The sequence below is a fragment of the Capra hircus genome, chromosome 3 (genome assembly GCF_001704415.2).
Source record: "Capra hircus breed San Clemente chromosome 3, ASM170441v1, whole genome shotgun sequence".
In the NCBI taxonomy this organism is placed as follows: Eukaryota; Metazoa; Chordata; class Mammalia; order Artiodactyla; family Bovidae; genus Capra; species Capra hircus.
Genome location: NC_030810.1, coordinates 6,174,079 through 6,199,103, shown reverse-complemented (window position 1 = coordinate 6,199,103; position 25,025 = coordinate 6,174,079). Strand labels below are relative to the sequence as shown.

At 53.5% G+C, this 25,025-nt stretch overlaps 1 protein-coding gene across 3 annotated transcripts in view; it reads left to right on the top strand.

The window, feature by feature from the left end:
- The window catches only part of SH3BP4 (SH3 domain binding protein 4), a 99,699-nt gene that overhangs the window by 50,194 nt on the left and 24,480 nt on the right, over positions 1-25,025 (top strand). Inside the window, exon 1 of one of the 3 annotated variants that reach the window (XM_018040891.1) lies at positions 23,484-23,506. The exons of the other annotated variants lie outside the window; for them this stretch is intronic. The gene's annotated coding sequence lies outside the window, so the exon portion shown is untranslated. Of the gene's footprint in view, positions 1-23,483; positions 23,507-25,025 lie in introns of those variants that run through there. 3 annotated transcript variants of the gene reach the window in all.

Genomic DNA, 25,025 nt, shown 5'->3' with positions numbered 1-25,025 from the left:
TTTCTTTATTTTTAATTGAAAGATAATTGCTCTACAATATTGTGATGGTTTCTGCCATACAGCAACATGAGTCAGCCGTGGGTATGCATACCTCCCTCCCACCTCCCTCCCCCTCCCGCCCGTCTAGGTTGTTCCGGAGCCCTGGTTTGGGTCCCAGAGTCACACAGCCAGTTTCCCTTGTCTATCTGTTTTGCAGATGTTAATGGATGTGTTTCCATGTTCCTGTCTCTGTACATCCCACCCTCTCCTCCCTCCCCAATCCCCCACGTGTCTATAAGTCTGTTCTCTATGTCTGTATCTCTTGCTGCCCTTCAGATAAGCTCATCACTATTCCTCAACAAAGTTCTCAAGTCCTAGCTATGGCAGTCAGAGAAGAAAAAAAGAAATAAAAAGAATCTACATTGGAAAAGAAGAAGTAAAACTCTCATCTGTTTGCAGATGACTTGATACTATACATAGAAAACCCTAAAGATACTATCAGATAATTACTAGAGCTAATCAGTGAATTTGGCAAAGTTACAGGATACAAAATCAATACACAGAAATCACTTGCATTCCTATACACTAACAATGAAAAATCAGAAAGAGAAATTCAGGAATCAATCCCATTTACCATTGCAAGAAAAAGAAAATGCCCAGGAATAAACCCACCTAAGGAGACAAAAGAGCTGTATACAGAAAACTATAAAACACTGATGGAAGACATCAAAGACGACTCCTCCTTTCTGACCTTTTATGGTCAGCCTTGGAGCTCTCGTGACGCCTGTGGGTGGGGGTGTGTGGTGTAGGTTGCTGGTGTGCTACAACGAGCGTATACTGAGGCTCGAGGTCTAGTGGAGGTCCACTTGTGTGCCACCTTGGACCTTGTTGGTTCTAATGGTTTACGTTGTGTCCTCGGACTATGTCATTTTCCTAAACCCTGCCCGCTTCCTGTCTCAATTGGGATGCTCAGTTTCTGTAGGAAGTCTTCAGGGTACCACTCATGAGTGAGCTCCCCTGCACAGGCTCCTGTATGCTGACTCCCCTTGTGTCCCTTCTGCACCTGCTGGGAGGTCGGCCTGGGGGTTCATCTGAAACCACTTCATCGGGTGGGCTCCCGTGCCTCCAGTAGAAAGATCAGGCTGGAGAGGAGGTCAGGGGAGATCGGGGTGGTCACTCCCTGGATCCCCAGTACCTGCCTCCCCATCCCTTCCTTCCTACTGTCATTACTCCAGGGTCTTCCTACACTCGCTGCCTCCCTCCCCACATCTCACTGTCTTTCAATTCAGTTCAGTTCCATTCATTCGCTCAGTTGTGTCTGACTCTGCGACCCATGGACTGCAGCATGCCAGGCTTCCCTGTCCATCACCAACTCCCGGAGTTTACTCAAACTCATGTCCATCGAGTCGGTGATGCTATCTAACCATCTCATCCTCTGTCGTCCCCTTCTCCTCCTGTCCTCAATCTTTCCCAGCATCAGGGTCTTTTCCAAGGAGTCGACTCTTCGCATCAGGTGGCCAAAGTATTGGAGCTTCAGCTTCAGCATCAGTCCTTCCAGTGAATATTCAGGACTGATCTCCTTTAGGATGGAGTGTCGTTGTCCCCTTACTAAACTGCACTCAAGTGATGCTAATCTAAGTGACAGCTTAGCCGGTCCCCACACAGTGAGAACACCAAGGCAGGGCCCAGGAACCTGCACTTCAACCCGACTGGCCCAGGTAGTCACTGACGTACTCAGCTTTTTTGGATTCAGATCCCAGCCCGAGCACTCTTGTCCTGTCTGCACCTGTTGGAGCGTCCATCTATCCATCTGAGAGAGCAGATGTGTACTGAATCCTGCCTGACATCTGGATCTGCAACTTGCGCAGAGCTTCTTAGAGGCCTGGCTTCCCTGGTCGCTCAGCTGCTAAAGAAACCACCCGCAGTGCGGGAGACCTGGGTTTGATCCCTGGGTTGGGAAGATCCCCTGAAGAAGGGAAAGCCTACCAACTCCAGTATTCTGGCCTGGAGAATTCCATGGACTGTCTAGTCTATGGGATCACAGAGAGTCAGACGTGACTGAGCGACTTTCATTTTCTTATAGGCCAGACGTGGGGGGCTGGGACAGGAAGGGAAAGCCAATTCCTGGCTTACGGGAGGACCACCCCCGACTTGGCTCCCTTTCGGTGACTGCACTCAGGTGGTTGATGCTGAAGCTGATGCTCCAATACTTGGGCCACCTGACGTGAAGAGTCAACTTAATGGAAAAGACCCTGATTCTGGGAAAGATTGAAAGCAGGAGGAGAAGGGGACGACAGAGGGTGAGATGGTTGGATGGCATCACTGACTCAATGGACATGAGTTTGAGCAAGCTCCAGGAGTTGGTGATGGACAGGGAGGCCTGGCATGCTGCAGTCCATGGGGTCGCAAAGGGTCAGACAGGACCGAGCGACTGAACAACACAGGCGGCATCCCACGTCTTTGTCCTGCGAGAGGGGATTTGTCCTCCAGGTGGGTGGGGAGCAGATGGAGCCCCTGCAGCTCTGGCCGCAGCCGCTGATCCTGTCCTGGGCTGGGCAAGTCAGGGGAACTACAAAAACCACCCTCTCTGTACTCGGACACCGTGCCGGGTCCCTGCTATTCTTGCGAGAGACGCAAAGCAGAGGACAGGCAGCAGGTTGTGGAGGGGGCATGGCCTCACCCTTCCCGTCTCCCTGCTCTGTTCCTACTGATGATGCTGTTGCTGCCTTCCTTTCTGTTTTGTTTTTCCTTTTCCTGTGCTCCTGGGCATGTTCAGGAAACCTCATAAGGGCTACCTGCTGCTTCAAGGGTATCATACCTGACATTTCCGGGGTTTGATAAAGGAGAGATCAACCGGAAATCTCTGGAGTAGCATCTTTATGAGAAACAAAGCATATTCTCTTTCATTTTTAATGATTTTTAACTGTGATGTAAAAACCTTCCAGAAAAGATACCAGCAGGCTGAGGCAGCCGGGACTGCGAGATGCTCAGAACCGCGGGTCTCACGCTGAGATGCCACCCAGGGCTGCTGGTCCAGATTTCCGCCTGGCCAGCGTGCCCACAAAGGCACGTGCCTGTGCAGGGATGGTGGTGTTGGTCCGTGTTGCCGCGAGCCTCCAGCACCACCCCTTCGCCCCGTGGCCCTGGCTGTGGTCTCAGTGGGTCTGAGACCGAAGGAGACGATGGAGGAGGAAGATGCCAGGGGAGCGGGCAGAGATAGCAGCAAATGGTCCACGTGATATCCCTGGGATAGGATGAAGGTTTGGGGCCCACACAGATTCTGTGGACAAGTTGGTTCCCCAAATCTCTTTCATTCCCTCTACTGACCGAACCCGTTCTAAAGGTTTAAATTAATTGGTAAAGCCTATAGCCCAGGGCCTGGCCCAGGGTAAAGGGCGTTATCTTCCTAGTTAGGATTCAAACGATTTCTGTTTTCCTAGGGTCAGAGCGGACTCGATCCTGAGAAATTGAGTAGAGTGCCCAGACCACAGGCAGTGTAGTGAGGTGATGCGTGGGAAATTCCCGAAAGAAGAAACAGGAGGGGATGGATGCGGAGGGGAGCCCGCCAGAGAGCAGGTGCATCCGAGAAGGACCAGGAGGCTGCGGTCTCAGGACCAAGTGGACCAAATCCAGTGTGCCCCCTGTCTTTGCAAATCAGGTTTTCTCAGAGCCCAGCTGCACCCACTCATTGTCTGTGGTCCTGTCTGCCTTTGCAGGGAGGAGCTGTATGGTTCGAGTAGAGGCCACGTGGCCCACAGAGCCTGCGGTCTTCCCCGCCTGGCCCTTTCCAGCAAGGGTGTCACCAGGGGCCATCTGGCAGCGTCTAGAGACGCTTCTGTCATCACAGCTGAGGTGGTGGTGGGGGGCTCCTGGCATCCAGTGGGTAGAGGTGGGCGTGCTGCTGGGATGCACTTGGATGGGTCCCATGGCAGAAAATGATCCCGCCCCGAATGTCGGTAGGGCCAAGGTTGAGAAACACTACCGTCCAGAAGAGCATTTCTGTTTCAACTCCAGAACTGACCAGCTAGGGGAGGTGAGTGGTGCCCTCTGCTAGGATAGGGATGCGGGAGAGGGGGCAGTGGGCTCAGGCCGGCGGTGGGAAGGACCCGGCCGTCTGGCCCTGCAGTGGCCATCCTGAGGGCATGGGCAGGTACTGCGGAGACCAGGCTTCAGGCATCAGCAGAGATTAAGCGGTCCCTCCCCACCCTGTCCCCAGGCATGGCCTGGCAATGGCCAGCCCCCAAGGAGAATGCGCCTAGTGATGAAGGAGAAGGGCAGGGATGGACACTGGGGACAGTGGACACTCTAGGGGCCGGCAGAGGAGGAGAAAGCATGGAAGGAAGGGGGAGGACCCGCTGGGGAAGTGCGGGAGGAGACCTGCAGGACAGGCCTCGCAGGCCGGCTCAGAGCAGGGAGAGTGGTCAGCGTGCGAAAGCCACCTGGGGAGACGCATGTCGGCAAACGCCCTCGGGACCTGGCACTCCCGTGGCCTTATCAACTCCGATGAGAACAGGGCGTCCAGGCCTTGGGGTGGGAGCAGCTTCGGGGGCAGTGAGGGGGCAGCCAGGGAGGGTGTTTGTAAGCAGAAAGGCGCTGGCACCAGCCAGCCAGCCAGGAGCCCTGGGCTCGAGCCAGCGGCTGGTGCCATAGGCGAGGGGGTCTGGAGCTGCCCGGGGCTCCGGTCCAAACCCAGGCGCAGTGGGACTGAGCACAGAGACCTCCCGTAGACCAGGAGGAGGGGAAAGGGTGGAGCGGGGCAGCAGGGCGAAGGTGCTGCCGAGAATCCTCTAGACAGCCGAGTACGAGCGCTGAGCAGAGAAAGCAGAGGATGGGATCAACTGAGCTGTGCCCCTTCTGCCCATGGGTGATTCTTTTCTCTTCCCGATGCTTTTTCTGACCTTCTATATAAAATAATCACCCTCTGGGAGGCGAAAGGAAAGCTCCTCCCCAACTGCCTTCTGGCTCCAGGTCACAATCTTCCCCCCACCAGCCAAGCTCTTGCGTCACCCTCGGAACTGGAAGGAAATTAGCCGATTATCAAAAGGCCAGGGGCCTGGCTTCCAAGGCCTCTGGGGCACTCCGTCTCTCCACAGGAAAGCTGCTGGGTCAGTCGGGTTCCGTTTCATCTCTGCCTGTACAGACGGGTAGCAGAAGCTCTGCAGACAAACAGGGTGGTTTCACACCAGGCTTGCTAGTGTTTGTGTGTATGTGTGTGTGTGTGTGTTAGTGGCTCAGTCGCGTCCGACTCTCTGCGACCCTGTAGACTGTAGCCCGCCAGGCTCCTCTGTCTATGGGGTTCTCCAGGCAAGAATGCTGAAGTGGGTTGCCATTTCCTTCTCCAGGCGATCTTTCTGACCCAGGGTTGGAACCCTGGTCTCCTGCACTGCAGGCAGATTCTTTTCCATCTGAGCCACTCGGGAAGCTCCTGCTAATGTATGCATTGATTTAAAAAAAAAAAAAAAGCACCAAGCGGACATTTGGGCTATCCTGTCAGCTCTGCCCCAGCAGCCCAGCTTGAGGGTCCTGCTCTGGTCTCTAGGAGCCAGGCTGCTGTCGGCCCAGTGGGCAGCGGGGAGGAACAGGTGGTCCTGGAATTGTCTAGAAAGGGGCCTCTCCAGCTCAGCCATCCTTGTGTTGGTCTCACACTAGCCTTGGGTTCATGGGCTCCCCCTGCAGCTACCCAGCTGGGATCCTTGGACCAGGGACCTGGCTTCTTTGCACCTCGGTTTTCCCAACTGTTCGATGGGGGAATAATGTCTGCGTCATGGGGTGGCTGTCACGTGTAAATCAGTGAACACAGAAGCACTGAGAATGCTAACGCCTGACACGCACCCAACAAATGCCCTCACGGCGGCAGGGTCAGGGGGTGACAGCGATTTGTGGCAACCCTGCATCAAGCCAGGTCTCTTGACATCTTTTTTTCAGCAACAGTTCCTCACTTTGTGTCTCTGTTACATTTCGGTAATGCTTGATTTCTAACTTTTTATTACTTTTTAAATTAAATATTTAAACATGTCAAATAATAGCTACTATATTCGTTCTAAGCATCTACGATCTGTGATCTTTGATGTGACCTTGGCAAAAAGACAGTTCAGGGAAGGCTCAGGTGATGGTTAGCATTTTGTAGCAATAAAAAGTCTTTTAAAATTAAGGCACGCACATTTTTTTTTTTTGAAAGCACTATCATATACTCACTCAGGTTCAATCCCTGGGCCGGGAAGATCCCCTGGAGGAGGGCATGGCAACCCACTCCAGTATTCTTCCCTGGAGAATCCCATGGACAGAGGAGCCTGGTGGGCTACAGTCCATGGGGTCGCAAAGGGTCGGACACGACCGAGCCCATTTCAATTTCATTTCATTTCATTTTCATGGATTGGACCATGGGGTCGCAAAGGGTTGCACACAGCTGAGTGACTTCACTTTCAAGCACGTCACAGCTCCACCTCAGATCATCAGGTGTTAAGGGTCTCACAAGAAGCCAGCCACCCAGACCCCCCGCACACGCAGTTCACTTCAGGGTTCAAGCTCCTATGAGAATCTAGCGCGGCCACTGATCTGCCAGGAGGCAGCACTCAGGCAGTAATGCGAGTGATGGGGCGTGGTTATAAACACTGATAAAGCTTTGCTCACTTGCCTGCCGCTCACCAGCTGTGCAGCCTGGTTCCTAACAAGCCATGGACCAGACTGGTACCAGTTTGGGGGTGGGGTACCCTGATTCACGTGACTTACTTCATCTTTTTTAAGTTTTTTTTTTTAATAATAATAATTTTATTTATTTATTCTGGCTGTGCTGGGTCTGCATTGCTGCGCGTGGTTCTCTGTAGCTGCAGCAGGCGGGGGCTGCTCTCTAGCTGCGATGCGTGGGTTTCTCATTGGGGTGGCTTCGCGGGCTCTCGGATGCGCGGGCTTCAGTGGTTCCGGTTCCCAGGGCCCAGAGCACAGGCTCTAGAGTTGTGGCACACGGGCTTAATTGCCCCGCGGCATGTGCGATCTTCCCGGATCCGGGATTGAGCCCATGTCTCCTGCATTGGCAGGCGGACTATACACCGCTGAGCCAGCGGGGAAGCCCCCTTGCTTTGTCCTGGCTTTATTGCGGCGGTCTAGCACTGAACGTGCGTGTCTCAGGGGTCTGCCCGCACTTTTTTCAAGGCTGCATAACAAGTGACCATAAGCATCCTGGCTTAGAGCAGAGGAAGTGGGTTCTCTCGAGCCTGGAGGCCGCAGGTCTGAGATGAGACATCTACAGGGCCAGGTTTCCCCTGAGGACTCCTCCTTGTAGCTCCGGACATTCACCCACCATCTCCATGCCCAGCGGCTTGAGCTTCATCACTCCAGTCTCTGTCCCATCTTCCCAGTTATCTTCCCCTTGCGTATCTGTATCTCCTTATCCCAATGTCCCTCTTCTTACAGGGACACCAGAGATTGGATTTAGGGCCTGCCCTAAACCAGTGTAACCTCATTTTAACTTGATCACATCCGCAGAGACCCAGCTTCTAAACGTCAATTCACAGGTACTATGGTTTAGGATTCCAGCGCCCCTTTTTGGGGGGACATCATTCAACCACCTGTAGTGGGCGCGGTTGGCTGTTTTAACCTGTATCGTGATTTCTGTTGTAGTTCAGTGTCTGCGTCTTCCTCATTTCTGCGAGCCCTCTACAGCAGGCTGTTCTTGCTTCTCTCTGTGTTCTAACATAGCAGCTAGCATAGTGCAGGACAAGGCTCAGGACCCCCGTCGTTAGTGACCGACACTAAGGAGGACGCCGCTGCTGATAACCTAGTTTTCAGGACGGAAATCTACACTAGACAGATGTGAAGAGGGCTGGGAACACAAGACGTCCCGGTGGGAGAGGCTGCCCACAGATACACTGAGATGGGAGCAACCCACAAATCCTTGGTTGGCAAAAGGACTGCTTACTGAGTGATGCTGTGTGCCAGGGAGGCTGAAGGTGCTTGCTGACCCTGAGCTCTTGGCCTGGCTGGAGATGCAGGAAGTTAAAAGAGCTGTCACGGTCAAGTGATCAGTCCTGTTGTAGGGGAGCACGGGGCGCAGGGGCTGGTGACCACAGACGTGGCATTGACTCAGAAGGCAGCCTGCTGGCTTAAGGACTTTGGCCACCCCTCAGACCTCTGGCAGCTCCTGCCTGCCCTAGCCAGGAGCCAGCCTGTCTCCTCCCACTCCCCTGGCCTCCTGCCCCTACCCTGTCCCCCGTTCCTCGATGTCCAGGGTCAGAGTGTCCTCAGAAAGTCACATCTAACAAAAGCTCAGAGTATGACCTTATCTAGAAGTGGGGTCTTTGCAGATGTAATTGACTTGAAGTCTATGTATATGCCCAGTCGCTCAGTCATGTCCGACTCTTTGCAATCCCATGGACTGTAGCCCATCAGGCTCCTCTGCCCATGGGATTCTCCAGACAAGAATACTGGAGTGGGTTGCCATGCCCTTCTCCAGAGGATCTTCCCAACCCAAGGATCAAACCTGAATCTTCCATGGCAACTGCATTGATAGGCAGATTCTTTGCCACTGAGCCACCAGGGGTGGACCCTAATCCCGTGACTGGTGTCCTCAGAAGACGGCCGTGTGTACACACAGGGAAGAAGGCCACGGGATGACAGGGGCACCTGCGAGCCAAGGAAGGACAAGGCTTGCCCGTGAAGCCACAAGCCAGGAGGAGCCTAGAGCACGCTCATCCCAGAGCCTTCTTCAGGAGCATGCCCGCAGAGACCTTGATTCAGACCTTCAGCACCCAGGACTGGGGGAGGATGGATTCTTGGTTTTAAGCCACCCAGTTTGTGGTTATTTTTTACACCAGCCCTGGGAACCCGCGCATCTGGCCCTCGCTGACCCCAGGACACCTAGGCGAGGTTTTGGCTCAAGGTTTCCACAAAGATTTCCTCTGAAGAATGTGTCCTGCTTCTAAAAATAAAACCTTGCCTGCCCCTGGGGCCCTCCTGTAACAGGGAGTTCTCTCCAGCGCTTGGCCTTGTATTTCTGTGATCTGCTTCACTTCAGACTCAGGCCCAGAGACGTGTGGTTGGATCTGTTCTGCAGGCAGCAATAGCCACACCGGGAATCGGGGTTGAAGGCTACGCGAAGGTGCTGGAATTCCTGGGGCCACTTCAGTCTGCTCCTTCATGGACCGTCTGTCTGGCCTCCAGCCCTTACTTACCTGTTAAAACGCACCTTGATCCCTTCAAGGTCAAAATGCTCTTTCGGGCACACTGGCCGGCGGATTTGCAGAGCTGCCATCGCCTGCCCTGCGGGCTTGGGCCCCGCGTGGAAGGAGTCACTTGAGGGTCCTGTGTGGACCTTGTGTGCGCCTGCAGAGCTTGCCCCCAGGACTTAGTGCCGTGAGTGTGCAAACTCAGGACCTTGCGAGTAACACCCAGAAAGTGCTGCTGCCCTTGGGTGCTTTTGTGGTGGAGTCGGGGTTAGCGTCAGTGACAGCAGAGCGGCCCAGGGAGGATTTATTAAAGGGTAGGTGGGTTCGGTCAGGCTTAAAAGAGTCAGAGAGCATCTTCCAGGAAAGGTGAGCGGCATGCCTCGCTGAGCGTGCAGAGTCTGGGGAGGGGGCCTTCAGCTGGTCGTTAGGGCCTGCAGCTGGGGGCTTGGGGTTGGGGGGCGGATGAAGCCAGTGGTATCTCGGGGGTTGAGCAAGTGGGCTTTCTTCTGAGTAATAAGGCGGTACAGATAGTGAGGGATCTGGAGGACCTTGGAGAAGGCCAGGTCCTGAATAGGGAGAGAGAGCTTGGTTGGGGCCTGAGGAGGCCGGGATGTGGGGTTGGCGGGGGCGACCTTGGGCCACCATTCACAGCGGAGGCTGAGCGATCGGGGTCTGGGTTCTAAGGGAAGGACTGTGGTAGGTTCTTTGACTGGCAGGTGAGTCTAGGCTGCACAGAGACCCTCTGCCCTGTGTGTGCACTGGGGGCACGTGAGCACTTTGAAAACGTGCTGCTGAATCTCTGGGTGGGACCGTGTTAGTCCAGAGCCTCCCCAGGTGGTTGTCATCGACATCCAGGGTGGGGAAACTGTCAAGGGGAGCCCCTTGGGGCCCAGGGGTGCCAGGCGTGGCCATGGGGTGAAGGTTGAGACTGAAATGCAAGGGCAGGAGCCAGAAAGGAGAGGTGGAAACACACGAGCTGGCAGCTCAGATTTAAAGGTAAGTGTGTTAGTGTGTTAGTCACTCAGTCGTGCCCGACTCTTTGCGACCTCGTGGACTGCAGCCCACCAGGCTCCTCTGTCCATGAGATTTTCTATGCAGGGATACTGGAGTGGGTTGCCATTTCCTTCTCCAGGGGATCGTCCCAACCCAGGGATCGAACCCAGGTCACCTACACTGCAGGCAGATTCTTTACCGAGTGAGCTACAAGGGAAGCCCCAAATGGTAAAGGAAGAGGATAAATGACGTTAATAACAGTAGCCCTCACCAGGGACGATGGTTCTCAGAGGGGTGATATCGGGGGACACATGGTGGTGCCTGGAGTTGGGTTGTCCAGGGGAGATGCTCCCGGCTTCTGGGTGTTCGGGCCAAGGATGCTGCCGGAAGTCCTGCAGTGGGTAGGGCACCCCCTGCCCCCCAGCCAGGCCCCACCCAACCACACACACATCCAAATTGTTTCTAGCATCAAGAGCAGGAAGCCCTGACTTGGGGACAGAGCGCCTGCTGGGTCTTAGTAAGCGCTCAGCATGAACCAGCCGACTTTACCCACACACTTGGAAGAGGCAGAGAGCGTGTCATCCCTGTGTTATAGATGGAGAAGGGGAGGTGCCAAGCAGTTGAGTTCTGCTTGCCAGAAGGCTTCCCCACCTGGAGCCAAGTGACACAGCGGAGTAAAGAGAGCTCATCAAGGTGAGAAAGTAGTGACCGGTTTCGAGTACATGCCAGCGCCTCTGAGTGCCAGTGCAGAGAATCCGTGCGTGGGTTTGAGCCCCTGGCAGGTCGCTGTTCCGAGACATCCTTGTTGGGCCAGCTGGCCTTCATCTCCAGGCACAGTGACGACTAAGAACAGTCCTCATTGAACACCTACTATGTGCTCACGTGTCAAGCCAGATTTTACCATCTTTCTGCTGCAGGTGATACAAATAGAGGCACAGAGAGGCTAAGTAACGTGTCCAAGAGCACACAGCTAGAGCGGCTGGTCACACTGAGGCCTGACTCCAAAACCTCATGTTCCCTTCTTTGTATGGTTTAGTCCCGGCTGCAGGCCAGGAGGAGGAGGAGGAGGAAAGGATCAGGTGAGGAAGCCCCATGCTAGAGGAGCGAGCAGAGCCAGGGAACAGAGCTAGGCTGGAGGCAGGGTGCCGAGCGTGCAGACCATGGGGTCTTCCCCTTGGTGAGGCCGACGGCCTCTGTATCTCCCAGGCCCGCAGGAGAAGATGAGCTTTTGTCTGGAAACAGATGTTTCCAGAACAGCTTTTTCCCTGCCCTGGTCTTTTCCAGAATGATTGCATCTTGAGGAATCAGTGAAGCTGGGGTTCAGTTTGTGCCAGGAGACACAAGTGCAAGTTAGCTGCTCAGTCGTGCCTGACTCTCTGCAACCGCATGGACTGCGGCCCACCAGGCTCCTGTGTCCATGAGATTTTCCAGGCAAGGATACTGGAATGGGTTGCCATTTCCTCCTCCGGGGATCTTCCAAACCCAGATCAAACCCGGGTTTCCTGTGCTGCAGGCAGATTCTTTACCAACTGAGGTACAAGAGAAGCCAGGAGACACAGCACACCCCTCAGTGCCGGTGCTCCGGCCTGTCTGGCCTCCAGACCGCTGCTGTTCCTGTGGGCCTGTCGTTCTCACCGGCCTTTCTTCTCGACAGCGGGTCCCTCGCACCTTCGCTGTATTTTGAGCTGTGCTGTCTTGCCCACTCTGTCTCCATGTCCCTGGGGGATCCCAGGGCCCCCTGAAGCCTAATCTCTTGCCCTCAGCTGCTTTCCCACTCGGCTTCCACCAGCTGCAGGAAATTTCTAGCCAAGGTTTTGCCTCTGTGCTGTGACTACAAAGGGTGTCTTTTGTGTTACTAAGGATTTGCTCATTTTGTGCGCGTCCTGTTGCAGGCGGACTGGACTCCCCTACAGGGAGCCTGACATCACGGAGATGGAGCCCTCTGGTGGGGAGGGTCTCCCCTTAGTTTAGGGGACACCAACCTGCTTTGTCCTCCTCCCGACCCCTATTTTCTGGTGGTTCCATTGTGTTCTCGGTGAGTGGAAAAGTTCAGAGAGCTCCAGAATCGTGGTGAAACTTGCTTGTTTTCCAACCCCCACGTACTTGTTGCTGCAAAGAAATGCCTCTGCAGGGCCCATGAGGTGGCAAGGTTTTCTGCAGAAGCACTCCTGGTCTGTGGGTGTCATTCTCCGCCGACGTCCAACTCCGCCTTCGGGAATGTGGGGTGAGCAGCACTCCAGCTGATGGCCTGGGAGTTTGGGATCTTAGGAAAGAATGTTCCAGAAGTGTGGGGGTAAGACCACACTTTGCAGAGGCCGGACATTCATTTGCTTCTTGAGTTCCGGTTGTGTCAGCTGGGACCAAGCGGGGCTGGAAAAGAGGAATTCCCGGGAGGCGGGAGGCCAGGCCGGCTGAGGAGCACGAGGGGCTGAGACGGCGGATCTGTGTCCACACTCCCAGGAGGCTGTGTGACCTTCCAGGGGCCGCCAGAGCACACTGCCGCGGACTGGGCTCAGCACAGCAGAGCTTCCGTCTCTCGCGGCTCCGGAGACCTGAGGCTCAGGGCTGCAGTGGCGGCAGGGCTGTCTCCTTCTGAGGCCCAAGGGAGAAGCGTCCTGGGCCCCTCTCCTGGGCTTCTGGATGGCCACCTCCTCCCCGTGTCTCCGCGCCACCTTCCCTCTGTGCCCAGTGTCCCCGTTTTGTAAGTATGCCTGTCAAATTGCATGGGGGCCCACCCTCATTGCTTTATCTGAACTCGGTCATCTACAAAGACCTTGTTTCCAGATAAGGTTGTGTTGGCAGGTAGCGGAGGTTGGAACTTCAGCATCGTCGGCAGGGGACACAGTTCAGTTCATAATGTGAGGGTAGGAGAAAGGTGTGAACATGTGTGACTGCTCAGGACTGCGCTCCCTGGCCTGGTGGTTTTTAGGTTTTAGCTAAGAGATGCTTGCTCAATTGCCTGACCTTAACTCTGTGGCTAGACCTTAAATAGCTCAAGGTAATAATGGAAGTTAGGTGCAGTGATATTAAACCTTTACTACACACAACCCACAGTTGTAATAAATAGCAGTGGAGGTAGAATTTATGAAGTGATCAGTAATTTATAAAGAAAGTATGTGTCCTCATTTAATAAAGCCTCTATAAACCAGCAGAAAAGGCAATGGCACCCCACTCCAGTACTCTTGCCTGGAAAATCCCATGGACGGAGGCGCCTGGTGGGCTGCAGTCCATGGGGTCACTAAGGGTCGGACACGACTGAGCAACTTCACTTTCACTTTTCACTTTCATGCATTGGAGAAGGAAATGGCAACCCACTCCAGTGTTCTTGCCTGGAGAATCCCAGGGACGGGGGAGCCTGATGGGCTGCCATCTATGGGGTCATGCAGAGTCGGACATGACTGAAGTGACTTAGCAGCAGCAGCAGCTATAAACCAGCTGGGCTTCCTTGGGCTTCCCTGGTGGCTCAGATGGTAAAGAATCTGCCTGCAGTGCAGGAAACCGGGGTTTGATCCCTGGGTCGGGAAGATCCCCTGGAGAAGAAAATGGCAACCCACTCCAGCATTCTTACTTGGAGATGCCCATGGATGGAGGAGTCTGGTGGGCTACAGTCTATGGGGTGAGAAACAGCCAGACATGACTGAGCAACTGCACACACACGTGCACACACACACACACACACACACACACACACACACACATACACACTGTTCTGGCACTCATTTTTAAATAAACAGACCCACCATATTTCTGGAGGAAAAGATAAAATAGTAAAAAGGTTTCAGGTCTCACCAGTGCCATGCCAGCAAAAAACAAAACCCAGTGGGGTTAATTTTTTTTGAAGGAATGAAAAGGTGGGAGAGACATATTACTAAATTATTCTGAAGTTCATTTGGAAGAAGGAAAAATAGGTAAAAATAACTGATAGGAGGCTTTGAAATAGAACGAGTCGTGGAGGCTAGTCCTCCCGGATGGCCAACTGTGGTAGAACTCTGGGAGTTACATAAGGCTGGTGTTGTGATAAAAATAGGCAGACTCACGACACAGAATAGGGTGGATTCAAACCTTGGTATCTATACACATTTAAAAAGCACCAAGTGACATCACGGAGAGGACAGATTGTGCAGGAGCCGGTGAACGGGTAATTGCCTAGCTGTTTGCTAATTAATTTTGTGAAGTTCCTCTCTGAGCAGCCAAATAAATTTTTTGTACATTAATGTCAGTCCACACGCCATTTTTTTTTTTAATAGAGGAAAATAGATGTGAATGTTTATCAAGTTTTTCAAGGGGGGAGGCTTTTCTGTGCTTCAGTGTGAAATCACAAAGGAAAGATTGACAGGGTTAGATAATTGAGACTTCATTCAGCTAGCAAATGGATTCATGTGTGTGAGCAACAGTGGGGAAGATATTTGTAACTGATAGGACATTTCCTGGAGAAGAAAGTGGCAACACACTCCAGTATTCTTGCCTGGGAAATCCCATGGACAGAGGAGCCTGAAGGGCTACCGTCCCTGGGGTCATAAAATTCTGATGCAACTGGACGACAACAAATGAAATTTTACAGTCTAATCGAGCAAAGGATGCGTAATGATAGTCGTGAAGCAGCAAACAAGATGTAATCAACATTTGAACATTTTCTGATGGACGGTTTCGAAGGAATGTGGAGTTAAACTTGGTATTTCATTGCCCCGTTGTCAGATAAGCGAAGCTTTTCTTGAACCTCCGTCAGAAGGCTGGGAAGGAATGTCTGCTGCTGTTGGGAGGGTAGCTCTCTACAGCTTTCCAGGAAAGAGTTTGGCAACGCTTCATACTCTACTAGAAATTCATCTTAAGAAAATGATCCAAAGTCTGGAGATTAGGGATAAAGACGGCCACCACCCTGCCGTGTATAGCCGCAGAAAGCGGGGAGCCTGTGGGCAACCGCAGGTCAGGGTGCTCCCCCCTCCACAGACCTGGAGACAAGCTTGGTGAGTCCTTCGTGCCCAAGGACATTGTGCAGCCCAAGCTCCTTTGTGCAGTGTCTTTGCTGATGACTCCCCATCGGGAATGAGTGGTTCCAATGCATGTGGGGACTTCCCCCACCCACCACCAGTTCCCAGACTTGGGCTGGGAGTCCTGCAGTGCAGCTCAATTCAGACACTCTCTACCTGGAGATGAGCTCAGGTCCCCCAGGCCGAGGGCTCATCCCACAAGACTGCTGCCACCACCCCACTGCAGATGCCCATCACAGGTCCAGGTTGTCACGTGTGCTTCTGACCAGCTGGCTGTAGATTGCAGTTTCCCATGACCCCCTCCTTGGGTCTGATTAATTTGCCAGAGAGGCTCATGGAACTCAAACATTTTACCAACAGGGTGAATAGGATATAATTCAGGAACATCAGACAGAAGAGCTGCCTAAAGCAAGGTATGGAAAAGGAGGCAGGGCTTCCCCTCCCTCTCCTAGCACCCCCTCCCCAAATCTCCACTTGGTCACCAGCCCTGAAGCCTTCAGAACTCCAGCCTTGGGTTTTTACAGACAGCTTATGGAGAAAGGGAAAGTGTTAGTTGCTCAGTCACGCCCCGACTCTGTGACCCCATGGACTATAGCCCCCCAGACTCCTCTGGTGGGATTCTCCAGGCAAGAATACTGGAGCAGGTTGCCATTATCTTCTCCAAGGGATCTTCCCGACTCAGGGATCGAACCTGCGTCTCCTGCATTGGCAGGCAGATTCTTTACCGCTGAGTCGCCAGGGAAGCCCATATGTATATAAAATAAATCACACTATCGCAAATCAGATAGCCTGTGTTTCCTAGATGGTAGAATCATGAGGCCAGGAGGAACAGGAACTCATGGAGCTAGAATTGGGAAGGCTGGCTTTAGATCCATGGGGATTAATGAATGCATCATTCTAGATGCTCAGTCAAGTGTCTGAAAGTGTAATCAGCTTGGCAGATGGCATACTGTTGTTATACATACTTAGAAAATGGTCTTGCAAGGCTGGAAATGACCTGCTGGAATCATGGTGTTTGGGATGGAGGATGGAAATTTATTTTATAAAATGTGTGTGTGTTTTAATTACAAAAAGTAGAAAATTTAGAGAAAAAGAACTAAAGGATCCATACGCTTGCCACATGGACATAATCACTGTCGGCATTCAGTGTGAAATTGACTCTTCTTTTTCTAGCAAATACACATTTCTAAGAACAAATTATTGTCATATTTGTGGGTTTCATTTTTCTCAAAGTTCTATTGTGTGGATTTTCCATTCTTTTCAGTATTAGAAAATTAATTTTAACAGCTGCATAAACCCAGGCTGGAGTTAGAACACCCTCAGGCCACATGTTAATTGTTTCCATACCTGCCAAAGGAGAAGGGGGTGGCAGAGGATGAGACGGTTGAATGGCATCACCGACTCAATGGATGTACACTTGAGCGAACTCCGGGAGTCGGTGATGGGCAGGAAGGCCTGGCGTGCTGCAGTCCGTGGGGTCACAGGGAGTCAGACATGGCCGAGCAAGCAGCTGAACAACAGCAGCACTCTGGTATCACTGTAAACACCACCATGCAGAAGTCGCTCGGCCTACAGCTTTGCTCTCCTAAGGACAGAGAGGCTGAGGGGCAGTGGAAGGGGAGCAGGAATAAGAGTCCTGTCCTCTCTCCTTCCCCTAATAAATACCGATGAAGGGTCGAGATTGGTGATTGGTTTATTGCCCAGGATATCTCAACTAGCCATGGACACGGCAGGTTTTCTGTAAAGAAATTCATTCATTCCCTGAGTTTCATCTGTTGCTTACTATGCCAGATGCTGGATCTTAGACAAGCGGGTGAATGAAACTGACACAGTTCCCTTCGATGCTGGGGAGGGCCTAGCTGAGGGGCAGCAGTAAGCCCCTCGTCCTCAGGAGTCAGCCCTCTCTTCCCAGGCTCACGGACAGGCTCTGTGGGGTTAGTGTCAGCCCTGCTCTGTATTTGCTGGTTGTTTTGAGTGGTGCCTCCTGGTGGGTGTGGCTTTGTTTTCTGCCTGCTCATCACCCTCCTCCCACTCCCATCCCTTTGCTTTTAAAAAATGTTTTAAGTTAATATATACTAGAAAAGATTTTTCAGTCTAAGGAAGACTTTTTTTAAAAAAAGGAAAAAAATCTAGAAACTTCCTTTTTAAAGCTATAGAAAGCTGCCTTTAAAATAACTTTTTTGAATAAGCTTACGTTGTTAGAAAGTAGATTGGTTTAAAGAGAAGCGTTAAATAATTTGATTTTTTTTAAAGGAAAGCAGTAAATCAGAGACTAATGCTTGGAAACCACAAGTCCTCCCAGCGCTGATGTTTTGCAGTTTGATTGACCGTGTCAGATGAGAGTCAAGAATCCGAGTCTCCCCTCCCTCCGGCCCATCAAGTGAATGGGCCTCTCTTCTCATCTCTGTTATAACATCTTCAGAGATAATCACGCCTTTTCTTTCTCGTCGCTGGCTGGGTACCAGAGTGGGGAAGTTTTTCTAGCCTGGGCTGATCACAAGATTTTACTTCCCAGCCGGTCTGCCGCAGCTCTTCCCATGTGACTCAGTGGGGGCAACCCCACCCCAACAGACCAGCTAAACCCCGTGCCTGGGGAGCACTCGACATGCACAGGTCGGGTCCTCTTTGAACTCCCTGCGGTCGTCAGCAGTGGGGTGATGGCACAGGAGGGCGGGCGGGTAGAGGGTGTCCGTGTGCCACACGCAGTGTGCTGGCAATCCAAGGCAGGCAGGCTTCTCGTCCCGTGCAGGCTCAGAAGGCGTGGGGCGGACCTCAGCCCTCCCCTCCCCTCGGTGTCAGTTTCTTGCACGTTGTCACGCCAGCTAAGTGATGAGCAGTCAAGGGAAGAGACTGGATCTCCATCCGCTTGTGACTTTGGTGGTCCCCCGATGCACCGTGATGCTGAACGAATGTTTGAATGAAGCATTTGTCTGTTCAGCAGATGGACCAAACCCCAGCTGGGGCCAGGCCCGTGTGCTTGATGCTGGACGATTACAGAGGAGCCAGGTATCCAGTTGGCTTCCGAGGACATGAGGGTAGCTGTCTAGAAACTATGAAATCGTGTGCGGGATCACAGCTCTGATGCCCAGAGTGAAAGCAGTAAGTGCCCAGACAAGATGACGGATAAAGCCCAAGAGAGCTCAGAGAAAAGGTGGAATTCTGTCTTCCAAAGCACCATATGACGAGGGTCCTCTCAGATGGGTAGGTTTTAACAGAGCAGAAACTGGGGGTTGCCTTGGGTCTTTTAAGTCCATGGGGTGGAAAGAGAGATGGAAGCTTGAGATTGCAAGGTGGTCAAGGGATGTTTAGAGCCAAGCGGGAGAATCGGTCGCTGTGCTTGCTGAGCTCAGGGCAGACAAAGGCGAGTGTGATACAGATATGGAGGGTGGCTTAGTGTATAGAGGGTCTGGAAAGACAAGCCAGGTGTCGATGTCTTCTACAGACTGTAGGAGCCCCTGAAGGGATTGAGATTGTTGTTTTGACTCAAGGAAATGGTGGCATTGGTCCAGCCCGCCCCAAAGAAAAATTCCACAGCTGGGCATCCAGGAGGCTGGAGGCAGGAGGCCAGGGAGTAAGAAGCTCAGGCCACGCAGAGGCAGTGGGAGGCACTTGGCCATCGCTTCCCCTCCGTGACCCTCGCCCATGACCCCGCAGTTCTCCAGACTGAGATTTTCTTATTTTGTCACTGGCCAGTGAAAACACTGGCGCTTCCCCCATAGCTCAGTGGTAAAGAATCCTCCTGCCAATGCAGGAGGCATAGGCTTGATCCCTGGGCCAGGAGGATCCCCTGGAGGAGGAAATGGCAACCCATTCCAGTATTCCTGCCTGGAAAATCCCATGGACAGAGGAGCCTGGTGGGCTACAGTCCCTGGGGTCACAAAGAGTCGGACACGACTGAGCACTAGGTGAAACGTTGGGTCCTCAGGCTGGGTCCTTCCAGCCGTCACACTTGACACCATAAAAGCAGCAGTTGGGAAGTGGTGCCCACAACAGCGAGGTCCCTCCCGTGCACCCCGTGGAGCCCATGTGGGGTTGAACTTGATCACCAGCTTTGGGTGAACAGAGTTAGGCCTTGAACATGGACAATTGCCAGCCCAGTGTGCACAGAGCCTGTTCTAGAAGCAGGTGCAGCTCTCAGCAGCTGTTCACCCAGGAGATGTAGTCCCCTGCTCGGGAGGTGCCCAGGGGCCAGGACGGATGATTCTGCCCACGAACCTCAATACTCTGCACAGACAGCCAGCTGCGGGGTGCTCTGATACCTCCCTCCCAACGCTTATCTCCTAAGTTAAGGTCCTCGTTGAACCAAAGCAAAATACGTCGTAGACAGACACTGGAACAAGCAGCTGGGCTCCCCGTGGTCCCGATTCTCTGATGGGACCGTGGGCTTCACCCCCAGAGGAGGCAGCCCTTCTCCAGGCCACACCAGAGGGCAGCGGCGTGGTCCTTCATCTCCGCTCCAAGTGCATGCAGGACGCAGAAAGTTTCTGAAGGTGAGAGGAAGCGCCCCGCCCCGTAGCGGGAAGGTTCAAATTTCCCTGCGCAGGACGGAGCTCTCCTACCTGGAGCCCATGCGTTCCCAGCCAAGAGAGCAGAAGCCAGGAAGGGACACCAGTCACGTGCTGCCTTTTCACCTGGGCTGGTTGCCCAGACTGGCCAAGGTCAGGGTCAGGAGGTCAGGAGGCGGAGGGAGATAGGGTGCTGTTTAGGCTGGGGGATGCATCTCCCTCTCCGGCTGTTGGCGGGCTGTTGGCGTTGGAGGGAAGACGGTGTTGAAGAGGCTGTTGTAGACGTTTCCAGGCGTGCAGACGGGCTCACACTCGCCTGCTGGGTCACTCCCAGCCCGCTTCCCTCAGGGCTCTGCCTCCATCCCAGGGAGGTACCCATAAAGCTAGGTTCCTCCCCACAGCCTTGGCCGGGCCTGTGGGCCTCTCTGCGGCAGCCGGCTCAGCCTCAGCCCCGGGGATTGGGTTTCTTCTGGCTGCTCGATGGAAGCGGATCTCCTGGGGGAGGGAGGGAGTGTAGCCCTGGTTGACTTTAGTCCTCGGGATCACGCTCTTTCTTGGGCAGAGAGTTGGGGGGTGGGGAGGTGGTGTCAGACAGGATGAAGTGTGTGTCCACAGAGCCTGCTGACTGAGGCTCCCTGGAGCCGGTCGAAACTCGTGCTTTCTTTTTCAGCCGGAGGAAATCTGATGAAATCCACATGATACTCCCACTCCAGAAATTAAAATCCGATGTGGAGAGTGAGTCATCTTAAAAACAAGGCATGACGGGAATCCACCCAGGGGAGGCCGAGGGCCGTCTTGGCGCCCGGGACCTCCCGCAGCAGGGGTCCAGGCCCAGCGCCTGCCTCATGTGCCTTCCCGGGCCGGGTCACCCAGCGGGCCCAGTGCTTGGCTGGTGCACACACTGGGGTCCCGACTGTAGGGCGTCTGCACGCCACAGATGCTTCTGTCCTTTTTCCTGGTTGGTTTTTGTTGCACTTCTGTATAATTTTATTTCATTGATTTATTTTTTGGCTGTGCTGGGTCTTTGTCGCTGCGCGGGCTTTCCTCTGGTTGTGGTGCCCAGGTTTCTCACTGTGGCTCTTCTTGTTGCAGAGCATACGCTCTAGGCCTTGGGGACTTCAGTAGGCGAGGCACGTGGGCTCAGCCGTTGCAGTTCCTGGGCTCTAGGGCCCAGGCTCCGTCGTTCTGGGCTTAGTTGCTCCACCGCTTAGGGGATCTTCCTTGATCAGGAATCGAACCTGTGTTTCCTGCATTGGCAGGCAAAGTCTTTACCGTGGCACCACCAGGGAACCCCACTTTGTTTCACTTTTTAATTGTTCGTCGGGCAGAATGTTGGCACATAGGCCCCCACAGTAGTATTCTGGGATGCCAGGATCCTGGGAGTGATGAGTACCCTGGGGTAGCTGAGCAGCTATGTGTGGGTTCCTGACTGTGCCACCAGCATCTGTAAATAATTGTGTCCTTGTACAAAGGTGTTGGCCGTCCAGAGGCCAGCCCCCTAGTTACCAGGGAGGGAGCTGGCAGCGGGCTCCTTTCTCTCTGAATGAATTGGCCTGTATATAAAGAAAAGGAAACCTCATTAATTGTGAGTCAGACATTAGTAAGCTTTAATGCTCCCTCCTGACTCTCAGACCTGACTTCTACCTTGTGGGGGTGATCCCTGAGTCAGGAAGATACCATGGAGAAGGAAATGGCAACCCACTCCAGTATCCTTGCCTGGAGAATCCCATGGACAGAGGAACCTGGTGGGCTACAGTCCATGGGGTCCCAAAGAGTCGGACACAGAGCAACTATCACTTTCACATATGTGCAGGGGCCACTTAACCCTTGTTGGGGATTGGGACTTTCAAAGGATACTATCCCAGGTTGTGTGCTTAGTTGCTCAGTCCTGTCCGACTCTTTGCGACCCCGTGGATCATAGCCAGCCAGGCTCCTCTCTTCGTGGGATTCTCCAGGCAAGAATACTGGAGTGGGTTGCCATTTCCTCCTCCAGGGGCTCTTCCTGACCCAGGGATCAAACCTGCCTCTCCTGCATTGGCAGGCAGGTTCTTTACCTGCCAAAGAGCTCCAACGCTGTATTCTTTATTTAAACATAATTCATTCACTCATTTATATTTGAGAGCTTGCTCTGTACTGGCTTATCACAACCCAGGGGGCCTCAGAGAGCTTTACATTGTCTTGGAGAAATCAGGCTGGAAACGGAAGAGCATGGGCTTTATCTGGTGTTGATAAGGAGAGTAGAGAGTGGGGTGTCACAGACCCCTGACTGCAGTGAGGGGTCCAGCCTGGCGAATACTCGGCAGGGGCCCGCCAGGATGCAGGGACAGCATGTACACAGGCCCTGGGATGGGAGGGAGAGAACAAGAAAAGGACCAGAAAGCCAGCGGGGCCCACAAGGTCACTGCGAGCATGAAGGAAGGCCTGAGAAGCTTTGGAGGGTTTTGAGCAGAGCCCCGACTAACTGTTTTGAAGGAAGTCCTGACTGCTGATGGAGGGGTGGATTACGGGAGCGCAGAGCTGGAAGTGTTAGATCTGATGGAAAGGAGCCAACCACGGTATTGAGTTGAAGGGGGATGGTGGCCGGAGCTTCCGGGGGTGGGGTGGGGTGTGAGCAGGGGGAGGGACGGCCCTGGGGAGTGACAGGGGCTTTGGGGCTGGTTGAGTGAGCCCTTCTCCTGTTGACTAAAGGTAGCGGCTTTGGGGAGGAGGTTTGGCACAAACCCGGAGTTGGGTTTGGACTGGGAGGGTACAGGATGCCTGCTAGTCCTGAGGGGAGCCCCTGGTGGCCTCGTCTGGAGTTTGGGGCCACTTGTCAACCGAGCGGGAACCCCGCCATGTCCAGCTGTGCTGCGAGACCACCTGGGCGTTTAGCGCTCCTTAGAGGCTTTCTCTTTCAAAGAGACACAAACACACATATATTCAAACCTTCATTCCTGACACATCCCTCCTGGAGAGGCGAATGATGGAGGCTTCCTAATATTACTTCCCTAATTTTATAAAATGTTTCATTTGGGACATTTTCAAACACATGCCTAAATAAGATAATAGTAAAAGGAATACATAAGGAAAATAATAATGATAAAAAATAATAAAGTAGAGAAATGGTAAAAAAAAAAAAAGGGAGAGAAAGCATAATGTATAGTAATATATAGTAATAGTATGAAAAGTGAAAGTCGCTCAGTCATGTCCAACTCTTTGTGACTCCATGGACTATACAGTCCATGGAATTCTCCAGGCCAGAATACTGAAGTGGGTAGCCATTCCCTTCTCCAGGGGATCTTCCCAATCCAGAGATCAAACCCAGGTCTCCCACATTGCAGGCGGATTCTTCACCAGCTGAGCCACAAGGGAAGCCCAAGAATACTGGAGTGGGTAGCCTATCGCTTCTCCAGGGGATCTTCCCGACCCAGGGATTAAACCCAGGTCTCCCACATTGCAGGCGGATTCTTCACCAGCTGAGCCACCAGGGATGCCCTGGGAATAGTATAACAGATGGTAAAATACAGTGTTGATGAGCCTTGGTGAACTCACTGCCAAGCAGATCAGAGCACCAGGCCATTTACCCCCACCTTATTATTATTATTATTTGAATAAAGCAAGGACTAATTCAGGGGGCGTGGCTCTTGACCTTGGGCCACTTGAATCGGAGGCTCCTCCAGGAGAGAGGAGCAGAACTCCTCTGCTGGTTACAGGGCTGAGGCCAGCCTGTGAGTCAGCTCGCAGGGCCGTGGAGAGGAGGGTGGAGCCCTAGGAGGGTGGGGAGAGAGAAGACAGTTTCCAGGAGGCACGGGGGAGGGTACCGAGCGGGCTCCAGGGGCAGAAGGTGCAAAGGACATGCAGGGTGGGCGGAGGAGTGGTCCCCGGTTCACGCGGGGTGGAGGTGAGTAAACCCGGATGCCCAGGTGAGCCCAGGTGAGCTGCACGATGCGGGTGCTCTGAGTACCAGGGCGGGGAGTCCACCTTCGAAGTTTTAAATGCAGCAAACCACACCCGGCGGGGTGCGGGTTGGGGGGTGCAGTTTGAGCTGGAGGGACCTTTGAGAAAATTAAGGGCATGGGCTTCCCTGGTGGCTCAGATGGTCAAGAATCCCCTTATAATTCAGGAGAGCTGGGTCCGATTCCTGGATCAGGAAGATCCTCTGGAGAAAGGGCATGGCAACCCACTCTCAGTATTCTTGCCTGGAGAATCCCACTGACAGAGCCTGGCGGGCTACAGTCCATGGGGTCGCAAAGAGTCGGACACGACCGAGCCCATTTCCATTTCATTTCATTTTCATGGATTGGACCAGGGCAGTAATCAGGGGTCTGACAGCCAGGAGCAATAAAGTGAGCTGTAGTGTTAGGCAGGTGGGAAGCAGGGAGCGTTTTTGCAGCCGAACCTCCTGGAGCCCTCCTGGCTGGGTGGGGTGGGGGAGTGCCTCCAGGCATCTCTGGAGGAGGAGTTTCAGAGCCTCACCGTGAACCCTCACCCTGACAGTGTCAGGTCGGGAGGTGCCGGGAGGACACACCCAACAGGCGTGGCCCAGCCCAGCTCTTTCTCTGCTGTGAAGTAACATCCCCGAGGTGAAGGCTGGTGTCTGGGGTGGATGTCAGGACTGCCCTGGGGAAAGTAGCCTTTCCGGGCTTTCCATGGGGCATTGAGCACCACGGACCAAAGGGCCCCGGTCCCAAGGAAGGGCGTGAATGAGCGCGTTCATCCTCCTGTGAACGAGGCTCCTGGTCATTGGGGAATCAGGCCTCAGTCCTCAGCTCTGGCTGGTACGTGGTGACGATGTGAGGACCACACAGTTGGTGGCTTCCAGGTTCCTTCCACGGCAGCCGCAGTGAGGGGTGTCTGTACTTTACAAGGACCACAGGTCTCTTACTGTAACTGCCGGCACGCTTTCTGCCTGCACTGGCTCGGGGCCATGGCTGTATCTGCCATCGATAACACAACAGAAACAGGGATCAGCCTCCCCAGCTCCCAGGAGTGTTCTGTGGTTTGCTCTCCTGCCCACCCTGAGGCCCTGGTTCCCCATCAACTGCCTTCTTGGCAGCGACAGGGGCTGCGGGAATCCGATCACTCTTAAATCTCTGCTTTTCTTGGCTGCTCCCACGAGGCCGTGTGTCCTCTTTGGGCCTCAGCTGACTTTCTGGCCACCAGTCTCCCAGCCCTGTGTAAAAGCCCATCCAGACTTCCTCCAGCTCCTCTGTCGAGGACATGGCGTCTGCGCAGGGTTCTGAGGGGGTGGGGCTTGTCTGATATCCCCTCTCTGTTGCCAAGTCCACTTGCGTCTGTCGCTGGCTTCTCCTAAACTGTGTCAGCAGTCTTCAAAGACAAAACAGCATTGGTGCTTCCAGCCGTGTCATCAGCAGCCGAAGTCATCTTTCTGGATCAGAAAGCTTCGGTGGCTTTCCCGT